At 46.3% G+C, this 8238-nt stretch overlaps 1 long non-coding RNA gene across 2 annotated transcripts; it reads left to right on the forward strand.

Annotated features, from left to right (window-relative positions):
* The first annotated feature begins 2907 nt into the window (after window positions 1-2907).
* Window positions 2908-5304, forward strand: LOC132491006 (uncharacterized). 2 transcript variants are annotated; one of them, XR_009532633.1, is made up of 4 exons: window positions 2908-2979; window positions 3933-4113; window positions 4888-4943; window positions 5137-5304. It is a non-coding gene; the product is annotated as an uncharacterized LOC132491006 (long non-coding RNA). The 2 variants fall into 2 exon arrangements; XR_009532632.1 differs by lacking the exon at window positions 2908-2979 and having other exon boundaries at window positions 3858-4113.
* The last annotated feature ends 2934 nt before the right edge of the window (window positions 5305-8238 follow it).

Genomic DNA, 8238 nt, shown 5'->3' on the forward strand with positions numbered 1-8238 from the left:
TTTTGTTTTTAATTTAGTTTTGGGTTTTTGGTCACTCAAATTGTGATAGTAATGAGTTTGCCCATTTTTGCTCAATCACCAGATATCTGAGAGTCCAAGAGTTTGTCCCTCATAGGGATACACTGCAGTCTTAAGGTCTGCAACAAGATAGTGTTAAAAAGCCTGGGCTCTAGAATCAGAAAGTAGCTTTCTAGTTAATAGCTTTGTGAATTTAGGCAAATAGCTTAGGCTCTTTGAACCTCAATTTCCTTATATGCGAAATGGAACTAATGGCATCTGCCTTGTAAAGCTGCTGTGTGGTACACAAAATGACAGCATCATTATAAAGTAAATAAGCCAAGTTGTGTTACACATCAATACACTGCTTTAAAAGTTGATATTATCGATATTTCGTAGTATTGATAATTTGTGACCAAAAAAAATTTTTTAAAGAAACCTTTCGTGGTTGGCCCTTGGTGCAATTTTTGCCACCTGTAAAACATGGAATAAAACATGTTTCCATGCTTCCTGTGCAATTGTTTAATACACACATTTGAAGGTAAATAGTGCTGGTCCTTGGCAAATTTAAAATTGTTCAGGTTTGTCTTCAGACACAAAGAACTATCTGCATTCTCAGATTCCAAGGTGAGCCAGATCTCCTGGTTCAACAGCTATAGGACTGACTATCCACAGGAGCAGCAGGGCCTCTGGTTTGTCTTAGGATTTTGAACCCAATTTGGAAATTCCCTACCCAGACTTATTAGCTTTCTTTTCCTCACCTGGACAAGTCAGTCCTTTCCTTCTCTTCTTAATTCTTCTTCATTCTTCTCAAATACAAATTTAACATTTTCCTACAAATTTTATAGTACCTTAATTAATAGTCATCATTATTTTGGGAAGATTCTATATTCTTACAACATGTTATGGACTTCCCATGTTAATGAAATTTCTGACAATTAAGTGTGCCTTCTTTCGTAGTTATGGCTGCACTTCTAGAATCTATTACAGTATTGGAAAAACATTTAAAGTATATAACACCAATATGTTTTGTCCATAATTAAAATTAACATCTTAGCCCCGTGTTGTGATAATGTCTACAAATAAAAACTGTAATTCCTCCCTACCTTCCAAATTTATTTTAGGTATTAATCAGAGTTTTTAATTGTGCATGAGATTTATAGAGTAAGGACACAACCTTGCTACTACTACGTACTTTTTCATTTGGAAAACCTAGAAGCTATCGCTTGTCGAAAGCTATTTAGAGATGACTGTAATAGTCTTCCAATTTTTTAAACTTTTTTTGGATTTTTCTTTTCTTCGAAAACAAATTACTGCTCCACATATGTACTTTTTACCTTGGTGGGGGGGGGTAGTTCTCATTTCTGAGGGAATATGGCTTTGCAGAAGACACATAATGCCTCTTTGACAATTGTGAAAACTCAAGGGCTGGAGTTACCCAGCGAGGTAGGTTTCCGGGAAAATCCGGCCGGTAGCGAATCCCTCTGGGTCTGGACCAATCCGCGCCGGCACAGCTCCGCGCTCTCGGAACACGGCTCAGCCGCAGACGCCTCGCCGCGCTCGCAAACACACACCCTGGCCGAGCCCGCCGAGTCCACCCTGTTTCCCTTCCTAGACGCCTCGGAACCTTTACCACACGAATCCTACGACTTTATGGCTGAACAGTAGTTCCCAACTTCTGAGAGAAACCCTTTTAAAATTCAAAGCAATTGAGCAGACCCTACCGCCACCAGAATCCAGACTGCGGTAGCCGTACTTTCCAATTGTCTTGTTTAGTGAGAGAACTGAGAAAAAAAGAAAAAAAATCAAGAGCTTCAGTCGATTTTGTAACACTTTCAAACGTCTATATATCGTATTAATCATAACGTTCGCATACATCTGAATGTATTTATTTATGCCGTACGCTGAGTTTACAGGCACTGCTTGGGGCGCAAAGGACTTCGCTCACTCCCTGCACAGGGAAGCCCCGAGGGCCCCCAGGACGCGCCCAGAGTCCGAGACCCCAGACCCCGGAGCTGCTGCGATAGACGTAAAGGCGGTAAGTCCTACCTTCCAACCCACACGTTCCATTAAGCTGGATTCCCAGAGACAACAGAACGCTCTTCCTGCAAGTCGCCGGGGCATCGCAGGGCATCTGCCGCCCCCTATCGGTGGTGAGGGGCAAAGTAGCCCGAGCCCCGTTAGAATCAACTAGAAGAGCCTCTTGAATAAAAGAATATTCCATGACTACGCAGTAGCGAGAGGACTCTCAGGGAGCCTGCCTTTCGCAGACACTCCCCTCCGACTGCGGCGTTTTAATGCAGGTGCTAGCAAGTGAGGGAGAGGATGTTGGGTTGTGAAGAGGAACGTGTCGCTGCTTCGGTGAAGGCTGGGGAGGAGGGGGAGAGGGGGCGCGTCCAAGATACACCCCAGGTTCAGTTTATGTTTTCCACCCTGCACCAATCCACCTCATCCTTATGAAAAGCATTTGCCCTCAGTCGGGATGGGATCGTTCATTAGAGCACTGTGTGGTGTCTTCCCAAGCACCTGCCCCTCATGTAACACCTTGAGCAGAGTCCAGTGACCTCTGCTGTAGAGGTGACAAAGGCCACGGAAGCCGCCTCAATTGTGTCCAGGAATGGCCTCCCAACAGCGTGCTACTTCTCTGGTTGGGGATGCTTCTTATTTGGTAGGAATATGTATATGCTTCAGAAAAATAAAAGAAATATCGAGAAGAAAGCTCCCGGATACCCCGGGCTAATTTTCTCCTAGGACTGAAAGTGTAAAATTTGTCTCCACTTGGACGCCGAGACTGCTAGCAGCCTGGGGACGTGTGTGTTATTGTTACATACCCAGATATTTCTAATTTTATTTTCTCCCACTCCATTACCACTTCCCTACACACACACACACACACACACTTTGTAGTATCCTAACTTGTTCACCCGTGTCCATATTTGTCTTAGCCCTTTTGGGAAGAAGGCGAGAGACAGATGAACGAAGGTGAGTGGGGGCAGGGAGGGAAGAGAAGAGGGAGGAGAATCGTCTTCCACGCCAGACTTAATGTTTAAGCGGGAAGACACTCCCGGCGGAGGGTCTAGAAGACGACAACGGAAAAGTCCCACTACACGCTCACAGCGCTAGTACTGGCGCCCCCAATCTGCAAGTGGCAGCAGGAGATCCGGAATCCAGTTGGTCCCCTACGAGGTCCCCGCTCGTCCGCGCTGGGGGTCGGGCCCTCCAGTGTCGCTGCGAGTCTGGGAGAGGAAGGAAGCTCCGCTAGCTCCGTTCTCCCTCCCATCTCGCTCTGGCGGCAGCCGCCGGTCATAGCCCCGCCGAGTCCCCGCTCCCGAGCGGCCGCAGGTGCCGAGTGGCCCATCCCCGGCGGGAGCGAGACGCGGGGCTAGCCGAGACCTCCCAGCGTCCAGTTCCGAGAGGGTCTCCGGCGTGTGGCGGAGGTCCCCGGGCCCGGACGCTCTCCCTTCCCGGGGCCTGTGGGCGCGGCGCACAGGGGCGCGGACGGGCGGCGGCAGCTCCCAGGCGCAGGCGGAAGGCGCGGCACGTCCACGGTCACGGCCGCTGCCGGGTCTCGGGCGGAAGCGCGGGGTTTGGAGGGGAGGGGCTGCCGCGCCCTGCAAGGCCCAGGGCTCTAGACCCCCGGCGGCGCCCGTCGGTGCAAGAGTAGATCTTAGGCGGCCGTTGCGCCCGCCAGGGAAGGATGGCCCCTGGTCAGTTTCAGCCCCGTACCCTTGCGTGATGGGGCTGAGGCCGGAGCCCACGCGGGTCCGTCCGGCTGTGCGTCTTTCACTTGCACACACCAAGCCCCCACCAGCCGCGCAGGCCACAGCTCCAACGTTGGCCGCTACCCGCGTCTGCCACCTCCAGGACTCAAAGCCGCCAACCCCAGCCTCCCGGCAAGCCTTGACTTCCCGGATGGGGCCATGCTTTTCTTCCAGGACAATCAGGACTCCTCCCCTCCCGGCGATCTTTCTAGGAGGCCACCTCCAGAGATTCCGAGGCGATTTCCTCTCTGTTGGTACTAAACTGGTAACTCCTCTCACTAAAAACACCAGGGAGAATCACAAGCAGAGTATTCAGCGAGGGGCCACCATCATCGAAAAAACCACATAGTTCAATGTACGTGGAATGTTTTGATCAGTAGGTTAATGGGGGATAGAAGTTCGCTCTCTGTTTTTGATAGCCCTGATTTTCAAGCTTTTTTAAAGTTACATTGCCCAGTTTTCTGCTCGGTCAACAACGGGAAATGGAATCTTGCCTTTTTTTTATAATTCAAAATCAACTGTAGTAACAGTGACTTTGAGAATTCACGGCACCTTGTGAGGTAAAATGGAGATGCACACCTAGGTGAGAGTCATTGTGCTTTGTAGTGGCAGGCTGGATCCAGCCAACAAGGTCCGTGAGACTCATTCCCTGCCTTTCTCAGCTCACCCACTTGTTGGGACTTTTATCATTTAATTATTTTTTAAATTATCATGAGGCTCTCATGAGTCTGAGAGTTAAGACTAGGACAAAGATTGAGCACAACACAACACTCAAACTATCTTTACCTTTCTTGGGGAAATAATTCCTGGGGCTAATAAAGAATTTCAGATCTGAGGTAAAAAAAAAATGTTGCTTAAAAAAAAAAAACCAAACAAACAAGAAACCTAACCCTTCAGTTATACTTCCCTTATTTATTCAACAGATGTTTATGGAGCACCTACCCAGCACCAAACACACACACACACACACATACCCCATACATACATACTGTGGGCTATACAAATGATAACATAACATCTGTTGAATGCTTAGAGACAGGCAATATAGTTGATGTTTTAAAAGTATTATACCTTTTTAACCTTCCAGGGACAATATGGAGTAGATAACATTATTATTCCTGCTTTACAGATGAGAAAAATGAGATATTACAGGCTTGAAATAACTTGCTCAAAGTCACCTAGTTGGTAAGTAGCATAGCAGGGGGTTAAGCCCAGTCCTATACAGAGTCCACAGGCTCAACCACCACACTATATCCTCCAGTCAGATCCAGGAATCTGTATATTTTGGAACCATCTCAGGTGAAGCTGATGCAAAGTACTTGAGAACCTGAACTTGAGAAGCATTGATATAATCGCTCTTCCTCTTTTTCCTCATCAGAAAACAGACTCAAAGAAGTGATTTATCTGAAGACACACAGTTAATTAATTGCAGAATGAGATCCAGAGAAGCACCTCCTGGTTCCTTGCCCAATGTCCTTTCTACCCTCCAAACCACAGCAGTTCAGTCCAAGAGGAGTCAAAGAATGTAAATAATTCAACAATTACAATAAACGTACAGTCAAATCTTGATTATCCCTAGCTTCCTCTTCTAATTGCTTCCCTTCTGGATATTTTACTGTTGTAGTTTCTCTCCCAGAGGGAGTGAGAAACCGGGTGAAACTCAATTATTTCCTTTCTGCTAATGTTAACTGGTAAGAACTCTTATTATGAAAAAGAAAAGCCGGAGAGGTTTGATAGCAGAAAAGGCTAGAACAAGTTCCTAAAATAAGACTTGCAGATGATCCCTGGATTTTGCTTTTCCATGCTACTAATAACTCCCATTGCTGTAGTGAAGGTGTGAAGTGGGGAAAGAAGCAATATGGATGACCCACCTAATGCAGCCATTCCTGCACTCTTCCTCTTCCTGTGATCCCATGCCTACCCAATGTTGATAACTGAGAAGTAGGAAAAAGGAAAAGAAATAATAAAGAGAGTGTGATGAAGTATTCTGGAAAATTTTTTACTCTTGTTTTGGAGAATGGAAGAGCTATAGTATGAACTAGGCCACTGTTCCTCCATCTTCAGTCCCAAGCACTGAGCATAGACAGTCATACATTGTCATTAAAACAAATAGATTTAGCCAGCTTATAACATCCTGACTTCTACTTATTTTGCTTTTAATCTCTTTCTTTTTAACCTACTCTCGGGTCATAGGGATGTTGAGAGGCTGTGCAAGAACAATGGGGACTGCTGCCTTTTCTCAACAACTCTGACCAAAGTTTTTCCTTACTTAAAATCATTTGCTGATTCCCCATGAACTCTATGGAATAAAATTGTATCCATTAACATGGCAAACAATATGTTACTTGACTAGCCCCTGACTACTTCTCACCACCCTCACCTCTGCCTCTCATTGAAACTTTGAGCAATACTAAACTAGCTGTAGTTCTATAAAAACACAACGCTGTCTCCTGCCTTTGTGTTCTTGCATTATGCCCATCCTCTCCCTGGAATTCCTTCCCCATGTCCTCCTCTTGGTAAATGCCTACTTATTGCCCCAAACTCTTCTCAGACAGTGCTACACATGTGAATTCTTTCCTGACTCTGCTACCTCTCCCCAAAGCAATAATCTCTTGCTCATGGGGGAAGCCACTTTTCTTCTTTTTATATTCTCTGTGATGGCTCTCAGTCTGTGAAAATGATTTTTTTTCCCATGTCCTTCTCTTCTATTAGACTGGAGCTTCTTGAAAATCTGTCTATATAACCTATGTTTAGTGTATCAGAAAAATTAGGAAACATAGGATTATTATTATTTTTTTTTTTTTGCGGTACGCGGGCCTCTCACTGTTGTGGCCTCTCCCGTTGCGGAGCACAGGCTCTGGATGCGCAGGCTCAGCGGCCATGGCTCACGGGCCCAGCTGCTCCACAGCATGTGGGATCTTCCCGGACCGGGGCACAAACCTGAGTCTCCTGCATCGGCAGGCGGACTCTCAGCCACTGCGCCACCAGGGAAGCCCGGATTAATTTATTTTTAAGTAGGATATTATTTACGTTTTTAATATGCTCAGTATGTTTAAAACAATAGGTCCATTTTTTATCTACAGGATGTCAAAAAAAAGTCTCGAAATAGAGGAAAACATAGTGTATGTATTATACTTTTTTCAGATTACCCCATCACTTTAAATTTAGAGATACTTAACCTAAAAAGATTTCTGGAGGTTGAAGAAAAAATACTCAGCATATTATTTGAAACTGTAACTAAAATACTGTTTAAATATAAGTATATCCTGTTTCCTGAATTTCAGACCCCTGGTAGTCCCAGCACCTAAGACTATGTCAAGTGCCTGATATGTAATATGTTAACTGCTGTATTGTTCTAAACTGAACAGAGCAACCAACTGAAATATCCATTGGTCCAGGGGCTTCCAGTTCTAGTTCATCGCAGCTCTAGCTTCCGTCTCTCCTTTTGGTGAGCTCTTATCAGCTTTAGTCACTTTGTCAGTCACACTCCTCCATTTGTTCTCTCTTTCAGCTAGGATCAGTGCTTTGGGCTAAATTGTAATTATTTACATGCTTTGGACATTTGTTATGGAAAGGAGTCCCCAAACTCTTCCCCACTGATGGCAGTACAAGTTATTGATGGACAGACACAGTTGATGGAGCAGTAGAGCAGATAAAGCCTCCAAATCATCTAATGGACCATTCATTCATTTATTCAACAAATATTTTTCCAGCATGTGCTGTCTGCTAGGCTATGGGCCAGGCAGTGGCCTCCCAGACCTGCGGAGGCACCCTGTTCTAACCAAACTTTTTATTTTATTTTATTTTGTGGTACGCGGGCCTCTCACTGTTGTGGCCTCTCCCGTTGCGGAGCACAGGCTCCGGACGTGCAGGCTCAGCGGCCATAGCTCACGGGCCCAGCCGCTCCGCGGCATGTGGGATCTTCCCGGACCGGGGCACGAACCCGTGTCCCCTGCATCGGCAGGCGGACTCTCAACCATTGCGCCACCAGGGAAGCTCTTTTTTTTTTTTTTTTTTTGACTGCGCTGGGTCTTCGTTGCTGCATGCGGGCTTTCTCTAGTTGCAGCTAGCAGGGGCTACTCATTGTTGCGGTGCGCCAGCTTCTCATTGCAGTGACTTGTTGCGGAGCACCGGCTATAGGGGCACGGGCTTCAGTAGTTGCAGCATGCGGGCTCAGTAGTTGTGGCGCATGGTCTTAGTTCCTCTGCAGCAGGTGGGATCTTCCCAGACCAGGGCTCGAACCTGTGTCCCCTCCATTGGCAGGCGGATTCCTAACCACTGCGCCACCAGGGAAGTCCCATCGCCAGTCTTACTTGTTGCAGGATTTCCTATGGCCGGAAGCTTACGAGTGTGCAAGAACGTTCTATACCTTCCAAGACCATGAGGGCGTGCCAAAACCAGGCACTTAAAGTAAGGGTTCTGCATGGATAAATTTTCCATGTCAGGTTAACTCTTTAGTGACTAAAGAATTTTGTACATA

This window comes from Mesoplodon densirostris, chromosome 5 (assembly GCF_025265405.1).
Source record: "Mesoplodon densirostris isolate mMesDen1 chromosome 5, mMesDen1 primary haplotype, whole genome shotgun sequence".
Taxonomy (NCBI): domain Eukaryota; kingdom Metazoa; phylum Chordata; class Mammalia; order Artiodactyla; family Ziphiidae; genus Mesoplodon; species Mesoplodon densirostris.